This window comes from Larimichthys crocea, chromosome XXI (assembly GCF_000972845.2).
Source record: "Larimichthys crocea isolate SSNF chromosome XXI, L_crocea_2.0, whole genome shotgun sequence".
Lineage (NCBI taxonomy): Eukaryota > Metazoa > Chordata > Actinopteri > Sciaenidae > Larimichthys > Larimichthys crocea.
The window spans coordinates 10,252,732-10,272,670 of record NC_040031.1 but is presented as its reverse complement, the minus strand read 5'-3'; the positions used below and the strand labels follow the sequence as shown (position 1 = coordinate 10,272,670).

Sequence of the window (19,939 nt, the reverse complement as noted above, 5' to 3'; positions counted from 1 at the left end):
TCTTATTTTCTTTCTTTGCCCTCTTAGTTTGAGCCTGGATCCATTCTGGCAACTCTTACCTCCTCTTAGTCACTTACCTTCCGCTCGGGTCTCAATTATTTGTTCACACACGCAAACATAACACTCTCTTGTCATTTTCGGACATTCTCTAACCTCTCATCTCATCACGTCCACCTCCCTCACTCCTTCTTCAAGCCTCGGCTGTTGGTCACATGCCGTTTTTTCTCCCCCTGCCCCTCGGCGCTCCCTTTTTTAATCTTTGCACCATGCTGTAATTTTCTCTCTAATTTGCATTGAGAGAAGTGGCTGACCTGCTGTGTTGCACTTTACAACAAGACTGATCATCACCATTCGTTCCTAAAATGAACCCGTGCACAGTTTTCATAATGTCGAGACTAGTTCTTCCACATTGGCATTGGTGAGCGTGAACTCCCAGTTGGTGATATTCTATGACTGTTAAGCAACTGGGACATTTAGTGCTTAACATCCCTGATGTCCAACAGAAATAGCTGTTGACAAAATTCAGATGAATTTTAGAAAAGGAAACAGGACTTGCTGTGTTCTGCTTGGATTGTGAACTACTGAGCTTGAAAAGACAACGAAAGAGCTTCAGTCATTAAACACCTTTAGTTTTAAACTTAACAAGTGTGTACTTGAAGCGGTACTTGAAAGGTGCTGTTAAGAGTTTCGCAATTTTTCTAAGGACAGGTGTTTTATGTAGCTCATGGTTCTCAAACTGTGGCGGTACTCTGAGGAATCTCTGAAATGTTATTTTAATCATAAAATAAAACTATTTGAACATATCAAACCATCCAGAACAGTTTAAATGAAGTTAAACTGGGGGATCACAAATAAGTTTTTCCATTTCCTGAAACATCTTGTTTCCTGATAGAACACGTGTCATTCAACGTGAGTTCAAAAGTCGCACTATACCTCCACGTAATGTTTCTTGTCACATTTTAGGTAATCAGGGATGCATGTGTATAATCAGGAAATGCAAAATTCATTTAAATTACATTCCAGTGACATTGAAAAATAAAAATAATAGAAAAAAAGATATATTAAGTAGTAAAAATAGGAAGTATTTAAGTTAAGAATCCAAACAGGGTTATGATAAAAGCTATCTATAATATGTGGACTAACTTGCTCTACAATGCTGTTTCTTGATTTGGAACATGCACAGTCTTTAGCACAATATCATATAGCATTAAGTGCATATTAAGACCTTTTTACAGAGTTCCCATTATGAAACGAGACGGCTATAAACGTTAAAAAGTCAGTCCGAGATCTTCAACAAACTCACAGAGCTAACATTAGCCTAAAGAGCGGTGGATAAGGCTGCCAGCAACAGTTTTTATTGCAGCCAGCAGTAATGACTGGCTAAAAGTGAGAAGCTACAGCGTCTGAAATCAAGAACTGCTTCTGTGTGAGAACAGAACGCCTGACAGGTCCATCAACCGTGACGACGGGGAGTAACGCTTGCGGCGAGATATGAGGATTGAATTTACTTAAGCAACAGTTTTTTTGGGTATCGGTCATAGCTCGTGCAAGAAAAACAAAGCACACAGATGGCACGTCTGCATTTTGTACGACGGGCCTTCATTTTTAGCCACACAGAAAGCATGAACGACCACTTGTCTCCTTCCCTCTCGTCCCCCCCCGCCAGCCTGCTAGTGTCTCTGGGCTTTTCCTTCACTCCCCTCCGCCCCTCCCTCTTTTCTCTCTCCATTAGTCTTCAGTCCTGAGAGAGGCGAGAGGAAACAAAAGGGTAGATGAGGAGGAGAGTCCTTCGTCCGGAGGCCCAGTGCCAGTTGCTACTGCTGCAGAGACTATCCATCCAACCGCAGGCAGGCAGAGATGAACCCGTTTTGGAATCAGCCCTGATGCAAACTCTGTGGGTCGGCCCCTCGATAAAAACCCCTGGGGTCTGTGGGGTGCTGTGACACTCTGAACTAACAGTGACAACAAGTTACCCCAGTCTGTGCTTTATAAACAGTGTTACCACTACACCCATAATCTGCCACGTTCGCAGATATCTTCACATATTCCAGTACAGGGATGTGATAACAAAACAATGAGACATTTAATGACACATTATCACATGTATGTTACAAAAATACACAAGATACTAAAAAAGACGATGGAAGTCATTAAAAAAACGTTACGGAAAATGAGCCAACAAGGTAGAGCAATCTGCAATCGAGCAATCTGATTGGTTAACTAGACATTTAAAATGTGCCCAAATCACGACAGCACATCGGAGTCATCAGTAAAAATATTACTACACATTCTCCACATTGTCACATCCTGAAAATATATAATACATAGGAACAAATGTGAATTCCAGTACACTGGAAGTCAACTTTAATAAATTGATGAATCTGAATTTCAAATTCTTTAATGAATATCTGCCTCGTTAATACAGGTGTGTACCTCGTCTGGTGTGCAGCATGTCGAAGACAAACGGTTTAGAGAAAATTCAAATTACTAAAGGTGATAACAAGGACGGAAGCTGAATATTTTGTTCAGATTGTTTGTTGTTTGTTAGATAAAAACATTGGTTAATTTTGGAAATGAATACAGATAACATCGATCTTTTTAAAATCATTTTGACTTGGGACGACGCTGTGGAGTTATTGTAAATGTTTGGATCACATTATCCATCGCTGTGGGGTGAGTCGCAAATCCAGAGCTACACATGTGAAGTTCATGAATCTGTCCTGTACTTTATCAGCAGATATCTTAGTCACTACAAGACTGAACTAGCAAGACGTTAGTGTTTTTATGTGTGGGTATTTATCCAGTTTGGGAAACTCTACGATCTCTAGAAGGCTTTGACTACAAGCGTCTCCTTTTCTAGGCTCAGACTACTTGCTGGAGTAGTGAATTGGGTTCCAAGACACAGCCATGACTGATGGTTTTTCCAGGTATTAGTCACTTACTACTGAGATTAGAAAGAAACAGTGAGCAAAACATTTATTTTTTTATTTTGAGGGCAAATTGACCCAAATATGAATCTTCTGATCATATTTTAAGTTGTTAATTGTTGTATATCTCAATATCACTGTCATGCAATAATAATTAAAGCACACCATCTCATGTAATATGCTTAATTCAACAATGGACTGAACGACATTTGAGTTCCCATAATATATAATATTATTTCCATAATGTTTATTGCTAGTTCCCATGATCCAACTTCTTACATCCCTGCCTGGTATGTTCACAGATTATCCATGCTGTCAGTTTGTAATGCAGTTGTTTTTATAACCAAACACAAGCTGGAAATTATACGAGGTGTCAAGAAGGTTCTTTATCATTTCCGAGTACGGACAACTACTGTATATCCACCAAGCGTTTTTGGTGATTTATTGGGAGGCGCAATAATTCTGTCACTCTGTTACAACGGCAAACAAAAACTGAGTCAGTAGCACAGCTGTTGTTTTTTTCACATTTATGAATGCACATACACCCCCACATGAGCAAAACTGTGTGCATGAATGTGTCTGTTTAGCAGAAAACATGGCAACGGTTGCCCAATCAACGATGTTAACAGGGTATATCTGACACTTTCATTCTAAACAAAAAAAACAAAGATATTGAAGTAACGTCTTATTAGCCAGCCCAAACATAAAAGAAAGTTGCTGTACAGGTCATCTGGATAAATAAAATCAGAGAGTGAAGCAGCTTAGAATAACAGCTCTAGTCAATCAGAATGAGCTCTGAACCAGAGAATAAACTACGCTGAGGAGGTATAGTCAACATTATGAGTGTGGATGCAAAGACTGAAGAGTTTTTAAAGGTTTCAACAGAGGAGAGTTTACAAAACAGCTTCTGCACTTTAGGCAAATTGCAGTAATATACGCGGAGGCAGGTCTGACATTATTTTGTAACAGCTTAATCTGAAAATGAAAAAGAAAAAAATTTACATTATGTCCCAACAGGCGGAACATTTCTATAAGAATTGTGTTTAGATGAACAATTAGGAATAAAGTAAAGAGCCTCACTCAATGCACAATAGTGGTGTAATATATGGAAGCCCTGTTGCTATAATAAAATCAGACCACAGCACGGGCTATTATATAATATTTAGCGAACAGCAAAAAGCTGCTTTAGGTTCAGATGCTGCTTGAAATGTTACAAACAGCTACAGTGCTTTCAAAGCAAAGACGTGGATACATGCAAATTCACACCAGGGTGAGTTGGAGATGCTTAAACCTGAGTGTAACATTTGCATAATGCTGGGTTGCAAAAGCTACCAGTGGTGAGATTCTCCGGCGTCGCTGAGAATCAAAAGATAAAGTAATGTAGCCGTCGGTGAGCACCTGGAGCTCTGATTCAACATTTTTTACTGAGGGAGACTCAGAACAATGAGCAAAACTATGCATTTATATTTAGTCATTTAGCTGATGCCTTTATCCGAAGCGACTTACAAACGACTTACAAACAACCTACATAAGGACATTCAACTGGAGAACCAGAGACTACTTTGTAGTCAGCATTAGGGATGTGAATTCAACACAAGCTGCTACAGGTAGTCAGTGGAGCTTGGCGACTAGCGGGGTAACTCGTGACCTTTTGGATTGATTGAAGACCAGACGTGCTGTCACGTTCTAGATCATCTGAAAGGGTTTCACTGTGTATGCTGGGATGCCCGTCAGGAGAGCGTTACAGTAATCCAAATAGGATTGCCTGACAAGTTTTTGATTTGTTATTTGATTCCAGCTAGGGACGGATTTGTTATTTGATTCCAGCTATGGACTAATGACGTAATGATGTTTTGGTCTCTTCAGCCGTGCGGCAATGGCAGCTTGCCAGAAAGTAAAATTGAAACTTGCGTTCCGTCTGAAGTGTAAGGGTATTTTCGGTTAATTATCAAAGTGTGGCAGGACAAGTTAAACATGGGAAACACTGCTGATGTCCCCAGAGTTGCGGTCTTTACTGGTCTTATTTGTCTGAGACCAAGACAAGACCAATCTTGAGTACTACAGCATTACTGAACACACCATTAGGAAGGTTGTTACCACTGGCTACAAGGAACACATCCACTTATGTGGGTTTAACCGTTAAATCCAACCTGTCTCCACATTCACACACAACTTGGTTTAAAACCACTCCAGGTTTCATCTCATGCCTGCAGTCAACTAATGGGTACTTAATCTTAAATTCAAGTCAGGTGGCGGTTCAGAGCGAACGATGTCTCTCTGGTTTTAGGGGGAAATCGATTAACTGGGCTTTGGCCCTGCACGTTTTCTTGAAAAGAGAGCAGAAGTGATCTCTTCGCTCTTTCTCACTCCCTCGGGTGCTCTTTCCAGCTCCACGGAGAGAGATGAGAGGGTGAGAGCAGACGAGATGAGACGGTTTCTGGGAGACAGATGAGATGGAGTGAACATTTGACAGCAGCACAGGGAACTGCTCCTGTCTGAGTTGCCGCACAAAATAGAGAGAGAGGGACAGAAACTCCTTCTTTCTAAACTCGAGGACTCAGAGCCAGCAGCTTATTCTTCTTAGCTGTGATGACTGCGAGTGTAGAGCCACTACCAAAATAGCAGTGGCTACATCGACAGCTCGTGAGCCAGAGCTCCGGTGTTTTCAGAGCTTTTAAAATCTGATCATCTGATCAGTGAAGTGAAAGAGTTATGATGGCTGTCCGTACATGTGCTCCCAGGTGAGGACGGGACATTTAAAGAAGGTACGATAATCCTGACAGAACAAAGCCCTCGGTAAGCTGATGTGATGGATGGGTCCTGTCTACACCCATCTGGAACAAAAGCGAGGCTGTAATAGGTGTGACATGCAGACACACATGGACTGAGCTGAGCTTATAGACAGGTACACACACACACACACAGACTGGAAAAACACACAGATGTTACCAAAGTGTGATATTATGCAGCATGAACTACTGATGAAATTTGCAAATAAAAACTAAATGACTGAATCATTCACAGCCGCACAGAAACAATACTTAGATATGAAGCAAGGCCTACGCAAGCAACACTAAAGTTGCATTACCGCAAAGAAGTAAGTCATATTTTTCACTCATCCTGTCACATTTTATCTCCAAAACTAATGTCACAATAGCTTTCTTATGCAACCACAGACATATATTGCATCCGATTACATAAAATAGATAGATTGCAGCAGGTTGGTACACTGTTGGTAGTTTGCTCTTGCTCAGGGGTTACTTGGGGGAATCTGAGACTGTCAACCCAACAGCCTCAAAGGGTTACCTGCAGGCAGTCATAATCATGCTGACAGGTGGCATTTACCTCTTCCCATGATGCCGCGCCAGCAGATACGATGACACACGCATGTGATCAGAGAGAGCGCAAAAAAACACATCACTGTACAAACGCCATCACGGGTTTGCGGCAGCAGCGAAAAGTCCTTTTACCATTTTATTTATTAACTTCATCCTGTGACATCCTGAGGGGAAAGCTGATTAAATTCTCAGCGTCCACTTTATTAGGTACACCTGTAAAATCTAATTTAATCAAATGCAACAGCTCAGCCATGAATTCTACCTTTATAAACAGTCAGAGAGGTGACAGACGGGGTATTGCAATGATATACAGTCCAGCGCAACACCCACACTGACTACTACGATCTCTATAATAAACAGTTTAATTACTACCTTTGTAAAGTCTTCCCCAAAACTGTAAAATCTCTTTAAAGATAGAAGATCAAACAGCTGTCGTGTTGGACTGCTTTAGGATAACATAGGTGTACCTAATGTGTGTCCAAGGAGTTCATGCAACAAGTTGAAGTCCTTGTAACTGTCAGACATGCATTAACATTTATATTTAGTCATTTAACTGACGCTTTTTTCCAAAGCGACTTACAGGGAGCAATTTGGGGTTCAGTATCTTGCCCAAGGACACTTCGACATGCAGACTGGAGGAGCCGAGGATCGAACCACCAATCATCTGTTTATTGGACGACCCGTTCTACCTCCTGAGCCACAGCCGCACAAAAAATGAAAACATCAAAATACAATGCGACAAGGGCATTTTAGTCCAACAATAAGTACTACTACTAAGAATCAAATGACAGTTATAGAGGGGGATAGATTTAGCATGTCCAGTTGTTTGTAGTGTTTTAGAGGAGGTCCTCTCTGAAGAGCTGGAGGTCTTCAGGAGGTTTTTGAAGGTAGAAAGGGACGCCCCAGATCTGGTAGGAACTGGTAGGACGTTCCACCAAAGGAGAACAACAGAAGAGAAAAGGTTGGCTTGCCCTGAGCGTACGGGTGGCAGAGCCAGGCGTCGTTCATTGAAGGAGCGAAACCATCAACAACATATTTACATTTAGTCATTTAGCAGACTTATAGAAAAGGGAACAATCAAGGTATAGTGTGATAAGAAGCGTTAGTGCAGCAAGAAGTGCTACTAACATATAAGAGCATATAAGGGCATTCAGGTAAATGGGTGCAGAACCAAAGATTTCTTTGTAGACTTCTTTAAATAACATTTATTGTATTGTATCATTTTTTCCTGTAATCAGCTCTTCCCAGCGGAGTTCTTTAAACACTTCTGATAAACTGCAGGAACTAGAGTTGTGCCAACAGACAATGATCTTGGGTATCTGCAATGTTCAGAGTGATTGGCAACAGCTGGTTCCTCTGCCATTGTTTTGCCCAGTAAAGTATTAAAATATTAATAGCAGTAGATTTCTTTTGACAATATGTTGATTGTTATTTTCTTGTTATAACTTCCCACCAAGAAAACATACATAAACAACACAACAGTTTCTTAACTTTCACCAATATAGGATATAATACAAATAAAGACATTTCCATCTTTTATATGTATATAAATCTAATCTTGACAAAATTCTTGCTTAGCATTGTAAGTTAGCCTTTCCAACATTGTGCAATAGCCGTCCTGGCTTGAATCATTAGGAGAGTTAAATTAATGCTGCATTAAATTTGCCCTGCCATAGTTTCATGTTGGCATCCCCTGTATATAACCCAAGCTGGCAACAAAGTGGCATTTAAACAACATTGTTAAGAAAGAGGTTACAGTGAGATGATTTTTCATCTTAGTATCTGCTGCACTCTCTCTCTCTCTCTCCTGTCTCCTCGGCCTGAAAGCAAGCCACGGGCCTCGAACACCACGGCTGCGGTGAATTCGGATGATTAGCGGACCGGTTGGCGTTTCCTACTAAAAGACTGTCTGTGTTCCCGGTCAGGAGTTTCAGAGCAAGTTCAGTAGAGGCTTTGTGACTTTCTCCTTTGTGATATTACGTGATAAAATTCTGATTTGATCATGGGACACTTTTGTGCTTATGATTCTGTGAATTCAAGGATATTGAGTAGCAGAGAGAGATTCCTCATGATTATCTATTCTGGGAGGCTGTCCTTGCAGTTTCAAGAGTCTCACAGGGTGACGACACAATGATGTGACTATGGGGAAGATCGACCAACCCTACCACCAACACAGCAATTATCACCCGATTGTTACAACCTTGTAGACCCCTCTGATCTACGTACGATCCCCATCACTACTCGACACATTAAAATTACAAGCAAGGCTGCCAGGACTGACTCATACGTCCTAAAAAGACTGGAGACAATTATTCACCAAACACATTTTCACCTGGAGACAGAGCAGTGTCATTTGCACATTCTGTCCCAGGTAGACCACACCTGTTTGTTTATCGACATATCCAACACTGTCTGTCTATTTTCATCTACGAATGCCCTGTTCTTGATTGGAAGCAAGCGCATCTGTTACCGAGCCCATCTGTCTTATGCCCAGCATGTCTGCCACCAAAGCCCTTCTTTCAGCAAAGGGAACATCAGTTTGACACCTTGATGCTGTGTGTCTACTTACTTATTCAGCAAGCGTTGCTTGTGTGTGTCTTGTGCAATTGAGCGATCTCTCGTTCTGTGTAATGTATGTGAAGAGCGGCAGATAGAGACAGGGAGAAAGTAACCTCTTTAAAGGCTGTATCAATAGGATGACCTGTGTGTTAACCCAGTTTCAAATCCCTCCGGACCAAAAGTGACAGGGACTTTGTGTCATCAAAGAAATCAGAGAGGAAAGACACCGATGAGAAGGCGAGGAGAGAGAAAGGCTAACCCAGTTAGCTTCATGTGCCTCTATTAAAACTCTACTCCCTAGGTATCAGATTAACCTAGTTGAAGTTTTTCCTGCTGAGTTAATTAGACAGATTGGAAAGGGCTTCTGAGTCCCGCCACTGCAAATTTCTACTGATATGACGAACATCAACGGCTGCAGCTTTTAAAATTGGACGTGCAAGCAGGACAGTAATCTATAATTATATTATTCAACTGTGTTCAAAGTACCCTCTGCGGTGCAAAGCATGCGACTGCCCAGAAATCTAATCTGGTATTTGGGCATTGATTTCATCAGGCGGGAAACGCTGGACTGCTCACTGTGGTGTGCTGAGAGTTTCAGCGTTGAGTCTTCGGGGGCAGCTGTAGAATTTTAATAGTATTTACTGGACACCTTCACGAAACACACCGGAGGGTAACTAATTCAGTCTGCTTTTGAAAAGCATAGCAAAAAAACTACTTAGTACGGTTCAATTACTCAAACTTTACACTTACGGCACTGTAAACCTGATCACAGCTGAATTTTAACAAGAAATGCCATCAAATTCAACAATCTAAAGCAATCTTAAGGTTTGGGTGCAGGTGTCACCCTTCAGACCCCTGGATTTGCTCCACTGACCACTATCCAGCCATCTTGACTTCCCGAAGATCGTCTCATTAGCTTTTAAATCACTGAATGTCTCAGACATGTGACTTAGATATGTTCCTAGCAGGTTCCTCCTCTGCAGCTGAACTCCTGGTTGAATCTCAGTTAAAACACACATGGGGAGTCAACTTCAGCCTCGTCTCTGGATAATCTGATTGTGGATCCGAGCGACTTACCTGTAGACATTTTTAAAAAACACCGTAAGACAGATGGTTTTAGGCTGCCTTTTATTTAAAGTGCCTCATCATTCACTGCTGAGCTTTTAAGCCTCTATCATCCTCTCTGAAGCTTCTTATCCACTGGGTTTATTCACTTAATGGACTTTAAAAGGTCCGGTGTGTAAGATTTAAGAGTATTTATTGGCGGAAATGGAATACAATATTCATTAGTATGTTGGGGGTTTTTTTAAGTTTTGTTTTTTTTGCATTTTTGAGCTCCATTTGACAGAGACAGCTTTAAGAGCGACAGAAACGCAGGGACAGAGAGATGGGGAACGATACGCGGGAAAGAGCCACAGGTTGGATCCAAACCCTGGGCCGGCGCGGCAAGGACCGAGCCCCTACACATGGGACGGCCGCTCCAACAACCGAGCCAAACAACACCCCTTCATTAGTATGTGCACAATCACGTGAATGTAAGAATTGTTGTGTTTTGCCCTTTATATCTACATAGAGAGCAGGTCCTCTTCCATGGAGTCCGCCACTAAATCCTGAACACTTTTTAGGTTTTGCCGAATTGGTCCTGTCAGATTTCTATGCATGGATATTTACACTTCTTTTTATACCATGTGTGGTTGTTTTTCTCATTTTTTCTCATTAGTCTTTTATTTATTACACCATTTTATCATAGTATGTCCACAGTTCATTTGTGTATTGTTATTTTTGCTAAATTCTATTCATTAATGTACATTTCTGGCTCCTTTCGGCTGCGTATTCGCATGAAAAGGTGCTATATAAATAAATAAAGTTAATGTTTAATGAGGTGTGTGTGCAGTAAGAGACAGAGCTGTACGTGTGTGTGTGTGTGTGTGTTGAGAGAAGAGAAAGAAAAGTGAGGTGAGCAGATTAAAGTTGATTTGTGTGTAAACACTAAAAATATGGTGGCGAATTAAAATGGTGACACAAGAAATAACCCGCTAGAATTATGGTAATGTATTCCAATAAAATATAATACACTGCTGTTTTGTGGGAAACAATGAGACTGGTTCTCAGTACATGTTCAAGGACTTCCTCTGTAGCAGCTCTGTGTGCAGGTTGTTGGTTTATAAAATTTTAATATTGTATCAAAGTTTTAAATTCTGGTGTTGTGACAACCTTAAAGGTGATATCGTGCTCTGCACTGGAAATCTAGACACTAATGTCTGGAAAGGTATTCGGTTTATTTGCTAATCATAAGAGGACACATAAAAGAGAATCTGTTTGACACAATGAGTTTGTTTGAAGGAACAACTTCAGTTAAATGTTTAACATTGATTTGACTTAAATAGCGTTTTCCTCTGCGAGCACAAAGCGGTATAAAATTCCCGTCATCCATCAGTGATTGTGCACGCTTTCATTAACGGTAACAGAGGCCATTGATTAGTAACTAGGCAAACAGAGTGGAAAGAAATGGGCTGACATCGCCCCGTGTTATATAATGTGATGGTTTGAGTAGCTATTTGATTGTTATTGGAGAAATAATTAGTGATAAAGAACAATACTGGCAATACAGACTTGATTGATTTCCACTAATTTGTATAAATAACAGTACAGTACGCCGTCAAGCGAGTGCTCTGCGTTCTTTGGTTTCACCATAAGTGGCTTTATAGCGTTGATTCAAATACCTGTGTAAGTTTAATGTGTGTGAGAAAGTTAAGTAGTTTACAGTGATAGGATAGAGTGTGTGCACGTATGTGTGTGTGAGAGAGAGAGAAAAAAAATACACTTACTGTAAGTAGTTTAAAATGATAGGATTGTGTGTCTGTGCTCGTCCTCCTCGTACATGTTCATGTGTGGAAAGAAAAGGGTTTGATTCCCATCGTGAGCTGCACATAACGTCACGTCCTATTCGGTTTTTCATGCTGGAGGCGTTTCACATTATACCCGACCACAACGTGAGATCGGCCCCGCTGCCTTTTGGTATCGCAACTTTTTCATGACGGCCCATAAACTTAACTTCACCGGAGGCGTTTTACCTCGAAGCACCGCTTAAACAGGATGCACATCACACAATTTCCTCAGCTCATTAGGCGCTTGAGTTGCCAGCCAAACTTGCACACACACACACACACTGCGCCTGGAGAGTCCTTCATGAAAAAGTTTGAAAGTTTAAAATCTCTTCCTGATTTTGAAGCTCTCACCTTCATTGTAAATTCTTGCGCATAGCATGAATTAGACGACCAATCCCAGAGTTTTTTACCACAGAACCAAGTCTCATTGCAGCCAAATGCTTATGAAGAGAATCTTAAATCTCTAAGGTTGCGACGGTTCGTGCCAAATCGTCACGAGACGGGGTCACGGTCCAGTGTATGCAGCCATACGCAGACTGCACAGTATACACAGTATTCATGCACATACATTCACAAGCTCACGTTTGTCTGCATCACCCAGATAAACAGAAACATATGAATTGAGAAGCAGACTTGTAACTGGTATTTCAGGATGCCTTGTTGGTGAACATGTAGGAAATCACAGTAAAGTCAAGTCAAGTTTAAACAATAGTAAAAAAGTAAAACCAGATCTGGGATTAATCCAAAATAACACTGCTAAAAATGAGATTGAATTATTACCTGTTCGCAGGTGAAACACTTTTATTTTGTAGTTGACACATTAACAGCATTGATTACAGTCAGTTGGCGGCTCACGGAGCCTGAGAAGACTCGTGTCGTTCAAAGGAACGGATTTACATTTCAAATCTGTTCTTAGTGTTCTCAGAATGTAAGGAGTATAATGAGGCGTGTGTGTGTGTGTGTGTGTGTGTGTGTGTGCGCACACAGTTTAAAGGTAATAATCCTATTAACAATTTCTTGGCTCCGTGCTTCTTAGTCTGTCAGCTGATGTGATGTCTCATGTCCTGTCGTATGTGTTTTTTTGTCAGTTCATGTTGTTTATTATCTTCATATAAAACTTTAAATCGCATTTACAGCAGACAGGTTCACACGAGTGCAACTTCCACTTCTCCCATTTGAAATGTTGATAATGTTGTAAACACTTAGTACAAATCTCGTCTTCACGGAGTCACTGAAGTTAATATCAAGATTCATTTTTCACGAGCTACATATCGTCTGAACATCCTGACACCAAAATGTCATTTTTTCAGACAGACAAATCAAGACCCGTCTCCATCTGATCTGGTGACACAAATATCTCCGTCTGTGCTGAATGTTCGGTCTGTTTCACCAAACATGATTCATAATAACTGAACTTAAACTTCAATAACTTTCTATATCTCTATATATCTCTGTATAAATATTCTGTGTGTGCGTCTGGTGAGCATTCTCTTGGCATTTGGCATCTAGTTTTTATTATATATCTGTGGCTACACATAGCTAGTAACCTCCTCGCATTATGTTGGGGTTAGTATTCCTAATTCCTAATACTGTTATTCCAACACGCATTGATGTAGAAGGGTTTTGTTTGGACACAGTTGTGGTAACAGGATCCAGAGAATATGTAATAAAAACATTAAGTTGGTTTTGCCTCGTAGAGTTTTCATTAAACTCTTAAATGGTTCTTAAGGCCAGATTCTACTGGACACAAATCGTGGCCGTTCTATTCAACGTTTCAAACCCTACGAGAAGAAGTGGCTCTCCGCTGTGCTCCGTGGAGAAGTGTGCAGAAGTTCTGAGAGCAAACCAGGTCAATCGACACACAGCAGATCGAGCTGTGCTTCTGTTTATCCTACAGGTGTATAAAAAAATCTTTAAAATGTGAAATATTAAACATAAAGAATCATAGATAAGTCGACTTGGCACTTAAATCTATTTTTGCTTGAATCCCTGAGTAGATATTTTGCTGATTTATACAGTTCTGTGAGTGTGTTTATATCTTAACTGCAGATGTCATGATAGCATCGTAGATTAGTCTAAGCTTTAAAGAATAGAAATTAAGTTTTTTTTATTGGTTTACAATCTTGAAGTGAACAAATTGTAGAAAGCTTGCACGGATACATTGCAGATTGCCTCATCTAGGACAGTCTATACCAAAGCACAGCATGAAATTAGAATAAAGGGGGTTTTATGGCTGTATTGGCCTTGATTACAAAGCAATGCCTGCTTTGTTGCTGCAGCATCTAAGCCTCTTTTAAAGCCAGGCAAAAAAAACAAAACAACCCAGAATAGAAATGTGTGCATTGTGTTCAATGCATTGGAGACACATGTGGTGTGTGGCAACTCCAACAGCTCCAACAGCTTTATAAAAAATAAAAAAAACTGGGTCTCAAAAGTGGAATTATGCAAGAAGGTGTACAAGATGTAAGCAGTTTTTTATTTTAGCCTGTGGGACAATCTGTGGGAGGGCGTCCAATAAACAGTGGAGGGTGGGTGTAGTGTTGAGATATCGAGGGTTGGTGTTGGTCGGTAACTACGTCTTCTTTCGGTTTATTTTTAACAGTTGGATGCTTAAACCAGGAGTCCAGGTTGAAGGTTGTGACACCTCTCACCATGGATTGCTAAGCTAGTGTGGGGCTGGCCCTACTTACGTTTAAGCTCCTGGGTGTTTCTCAGAGGACGAAGAGACGCGGTGCTGATTTTTAACAATGTTCACATGGATGAAGAAGCGAGAACGACGAGAGTGGCGTTATATACTGATATTTAATTCAAGACCAAGCATGTAAACGCATCGGCGCAGTAAACACGCGGACACAACATTTTCTGCTAAAGTTAGAACACTTTAAAATAGACAGGGCTGCATTTAAAAACAATACAATGTCAGGGTTTTTGAGCGTTAAGCTCTTAAAGGTTAAGGTGAAGGAAGATTTATATCAAACTTATGTTTTCATCTGTGTATAATCACCTAAAAATAGGAATCGCTATATTTTTGCTACCTTAAACAACCCTTTTCATATCTACAGATGCCGAGGTGCCTCTTCCACAGTCAGCAGCCCAGAACAGAAAAACCAAACGCTGGTTCTAGATACAACCTTTTATGTTTTTCGTACGTTTCACGGCCACCATAGTTTCTCCTTCGGAGGCCAAGTGAAGGGAGAGAGTTGGCAATCCGCAACTAACACTGCCAGATGCCACTAAATCCTAAAACCAGGAACCTTTAATGGATAATAATTATCTCATATTTTTCATGATATAGTCATTAATATTTAATGTGGTAGAGTTAAGCTGAAGAAGAGGAGAAGCTGGAGCTCTGACTCCTTTTCTTTTATATTCTCAATAATTCCCAGCAGCTATTCCCCCCGTGCACACAACCATCAACCTAGCCACTGGTTAACCACACTGTTTGAATGACCACTGATAGAAGTGAAGTCCTGTGGTACACCTGCATAGAAAAACAAGTCTTTGAGATGTCGTATCCTGTTACAGAGATGCATAAAATCAGCCGGTGAGCACCATCAAAGCTGTAACAGCACTTCAAACGTGTGCAAGCAACACGTCTGGCATGAGATTTGCATCCTCTGTGCTCTCGTTGTCCTGATCCTCAGCATCTTTAATAATAAAACACATTTAACCACAATTCGAACGGATTAAAGCCATTTTTTTAAAAGAAAGAATTAGCGAACGTGTGTAGTTTCTGTTCCAAGACAAGACATTTGTCAACTTAACCTCAGGGAAACTGCCCGTTTCCAACTAGTTTTGCACTTTACATGCTAAAAAAGTGAGAGAACGAACTCAAACTGTCTGTTTCCGCTGCCAGCAGTGTTGTTTTACATGCATGATCGGGCATGGACGCAGCATAACATCCCGGAGGCATGAGCAACAACTTTCTCTCCGCATACCTGTGCAAAGGGATCTCGCAGAAGCATGTTTCGGCACGATGTTCTCACACTGTTAGGACTGCACTGACATTACAGTGTTACACAGTGTCCATTTGCAACAATCAAAACAAAGACGAGACAAGACGAGACCTCTTTGACTGAGCAAAGCTGCCCCTACATCTGCTCGTGCCATCCTTCACGGCACTCCCGCCCGCTGCTGCTGCTGCTGCTGCTGCTGGTGGTGTTGTCTCTTAGCAACACCTCCAGGCAAATCAACGAAAGGGGGAAAAACACAGCGACGGAGAGATGAATGAAAATGTGGAGGGGGAGAGGTTGAGAGGACAAAGGGAGGGAGAACTGTGTGGGAGAAGGGCAAATGGTCGTTAAGCGTACAAAGAAAAAGAGAGGGAGGTGGAAAGGTAAGAAGAGAGGGAGCAAGGGGGTAAGGACACTAGGGAAGGATGCTTAAATGTCAAAATAAAAGAACTGCAACTTTAGTTTCTAGGAAAATACTTTAGAAAGTAAATCAAATATACATGTATTACTTGTCCAGTCTTCAAAGTACATGTCACACTTGCAAGAATAAGACAAGAGTGTCCCCCCAAGTTGGGCCTCAGTGTCACCCAAACGGTGACAAAAAGAGGCCGACATTGTCAGGCAGGTCACCGACAACAATGCATCTCCGGCCGGGCAGAGGGAGATGCACAGAGCCGATGGCCTCCGACACCAGCAGCAGACACTGGAGGAGGAGGAGGAGGAGGAGGTGGTGGAAGAGGAAGAGGAGGATGTCTCCCTCCCCCTCAGAGTAGAGATTTATCGGTATAAATATTTGTCTCACCTTGCTTGTGGATGTGTGAGAGACAACCGGTCCTTCAGCGGTGCTTCGCTGGTGCTCGCTGCCGCTGCTTCAGCTGCTTATTTCGGGCATCTCGGCAGGTTCTCGTCGCTCATCGCATAGGCAGTCACGCTTGTCTGAATCTTTAATGTGTAAAATAATTTTTCTCTTTTTCTGAATTCAAAAGGACAAAAAGCTCGGACTACAACAACAACAACAACAAAAAAAAAGAAAAACAAACGGCGGGTAACGGTTAACGGTTAACGGTTAGCTATGCCGAGGTACCGGAGGATGAAGAGGCTGAAAACCAGCTATCCCAGCCCGGCTAATGAGTGATGAAGGCTGGTGGAGGAGGTGGAGGACTGTGCCGTGCTCTCTCCAGGATGGCCCTCAACGACCAGGCAGACAGAGGGAGCAGGAGGCGGTGTCTTTCGGTGTCTTCCTGGGAGGGACGGTCCTCGGAGACCCGGCGGTGTCCACCGCTGTCAGGCTAACTGACGTACGTCCACAACGTCCGGCTGTGTCCTTTCATAATAAAAGCATTGTGTTTTTTTTTTAAATATTTATTATTGTTTCATTTTTATGAATGTATATTTTATTAATTCAAAAGATCTCTAATACACACATATACATGTTTCATCTCTCTGCACATGTTTAATTTCTTCTTTGCACATATTTCTATGCACATATAACTTCTTAGTACAGCTCATAGGTTTTAACTTTAACATCTTTAACATATGTTTACTGTAGTATAGGTTCATTTTAATGCATGCTTCTATCTATCTATCTATCTATCTATCTATCTATCTATCTATCTATTTTATTAATTCAAAAGATCTCTTCTCCTTCTTTGCATGTATAACTTATTAGTACAGGTTTAATTTATTTGCACAGGTTTAATTTAAATGCAGGTTTAGCTCATATGTGAACTTTATATATAGGTTCATTTTAATGCATGCTTACTGTGTGTTTACTGTGTCTCTGCTGCTACTGGATTCTTGAATAAACCTCAGGATCGAAAAATATCTATCTATCTATCTATCTATCTATCTATCTATCTATCTATCTATCTATCTATCTATCTATCTATCTCTAAATTTGTTTATAAGAAACAATATATAGACTAACAAATTAGACATAGCACAAGCATATATATATAGTATATACACATGTACACACATACAGTGGATTCAAACAAAAAACACTTCAAAATCACTTCAGTAATCCCACTGGGGGCAAGATAAAAAATAACAAAACAAAGCAGATATAAACATATACACCAACAGTGACAACAGTTTAAGAACAAGACTACAGAGCATTTAGCAATTGGACTTCAGCAGGAATGAATGATTTAGAGGACCTGTTTTTTTTAGTTTTACAAGCAGGTAAGGCACAACACCACCCTGATGGCGTCAGAGAAAAATTCTCTTGCAAGTGTAGAAGCCGAAAGAAGAAGAAGCCGAAATAGTTGATGCTTTATTCGTTACAAAAGGAACTGAGATCCAGTATTTTCACTCCAGTGATCTTAGAACAGATTCACAATACTGTTTGTGTCTTTTTTAGATTAGATTAGATTAGATAGACTCCACACTCGTGGCTACTGTACACAAGGTTGACAAAATAATAGAAACACGTAGAAAAAAGTCATGCTGAAAGGAGTCATGTTGGTGTTAAAGAGTCTGACAGCTGTTGGAATGAAGGACCTGTGGTAGCGCTCCTCCTTACATGGTGAGAGCAGCAGTCTGCTGCTTAAACCCAGCACAGTCTCATGCAGGGAGTGAGAGGAAGTGTTCCTGATGGATGGATGTCAGCTTTGCTAACGCCCTCCACTCCCCCACCTCCCCTGTGGAGTCTTGGGGGCAGTCCAGGACAGAGCTCTGCAACTCTTGACCAGTTTGTTGATGCTATTTCTGTCCCTCTCTGTGCTTCCCCCTGCCCAGCAAATGACTGGACAGAATAAATGCCACCACAGTGTCATAGAAAGTTTTGAACAGAGTGCTGCACACTCCAAATGACCCCAGTCTCATCAGTAAGTGGAGACGACTTTAACCCTTCTTGTACTTTTATATACTAACTCTTATCCGACTCATCAGCCCCACCTATCACCGAAACGTGTTTGCCTTTATTGAATCCAGTCATAAAAATCCACATTTAAAGGTACAGTGTGTAGGATTTAGTGGCATCTAGTGGTGAAGTTTCAGATTGCAAACAACTGAAGACTACTCGCCTCCCTCTGCTGTTCCAAACATGAGGGAGAAACTCCAGTGGACATAAAACCTGCATCTAAAGTCACTGTTTGATTTGTAGAAACTCATTCTCTGTTTTTTTTTCAGGTTAATAAACACTAATGAAAACACAGTTATGCTTATTATTATTAGCATTTCTGCTAATAGATCTCCTTAAATGTCACACACTGGACCTTTAAGAAAAAGACAAGGAAACAAAGAATCAGAGGATACAACTCACTAACATACATTTTGTGACTGTTTGACGCTTTTACTTTGAAAGCAAACCTACACGTAGCCTCATAATCCAGTGACTGCTCCAGCTTTATTGTACCACTTGAGTCCATCCCTCAGAGATATTCAAGAAAAGAAAAAATCACTACAGTTACAGAGATCTGGCCTGTAAAAAAAATGTATTTGAAGTTCAGGACTGCTGAAATAATGACAAATTATTCACATTTATAGTTCATCCTATCCTGTCTTCTACTTATCTGGCACTAACTACCCATTGTCTGCATGATCTGCACCGATCATGAGGCTATGAACCTGCTTGAACTATTTATACACTTGCTGCTATTTCAGCCATGCTGTCATAATGATCCCCCTCCCCCCTCATCCCCCCTTTCCTCTCTGCATTCCTTGTGCATGCAAAGCATTATGGAAGTTGTAGTTTTTAGGTGTAAAAATATTCTTTTGGCTACTTAGATGTGACCAAATTGTAAATATTTGTTATATTCTGGCACTAAAATGAGTTCCCAAATAAATAAAGGTAAAGTCACCAGGTTCACCACATGGCTGCTGCTGCTGCTGCTGCTGCTGCTGCTGCTGCTGGTGCTGCAGAGGTGATTTTTCAGTGTGACGTTTTAAAAATGTGTGAGACACTATCCATCACCACCAGGTTGGCTGAAACAACTTCTGCTCAGTTTTTTCATTTTCTGGTTCACTCAGTCCAATAAATGGACCGACAAGAACAGACAAGAATCCACCAGGGCTGATATTAAATTTTGTCAAAAAGTCTCCTCTCAGAGTACAAGAGAGGACCAAACATAAGGCCAACATCGCAATAAGTTTTAATATCCTGCCAGACTACTGTAATGGTACAACACAACTTGTAAACAACAGTGTAAAGACATATTAACCAAAACAAATGTTCAGTATCTTTATGTGTAGCTTTACTTACAGTGACTGAAATTATGATGTTGTGAGCTGAACTATCCAAATTAAAGTATTCCAAACACTGTTAATAGGCA

At 40.9% G+C, this 19,939-nt stretch overlaps 1 long non-coding RNA gene across 1 annotated transcript in view; it reads right to left on the bottom strand.

The window, feature by feature from the left end:
* The window catches only part of LOC109138042 (uncharacterized), a 51,537-nt gene extending 34,539 nt beyond the window's left edge, over positions 1-16,998 (bottom strand). Inside the window, exon 1 of the long non-coding RNA XR_002041818.2 lies at positions 16,468-16,998. This is a non-coding gene — a long non-coding RNA (uncharacterized LOC109138042). The remainder of the gene's footprint in view (positions 1-16,467) is intronic.
* Between the last annotated feature and the right edge of the window lie 2,941 nt (positions 16,999-19,939).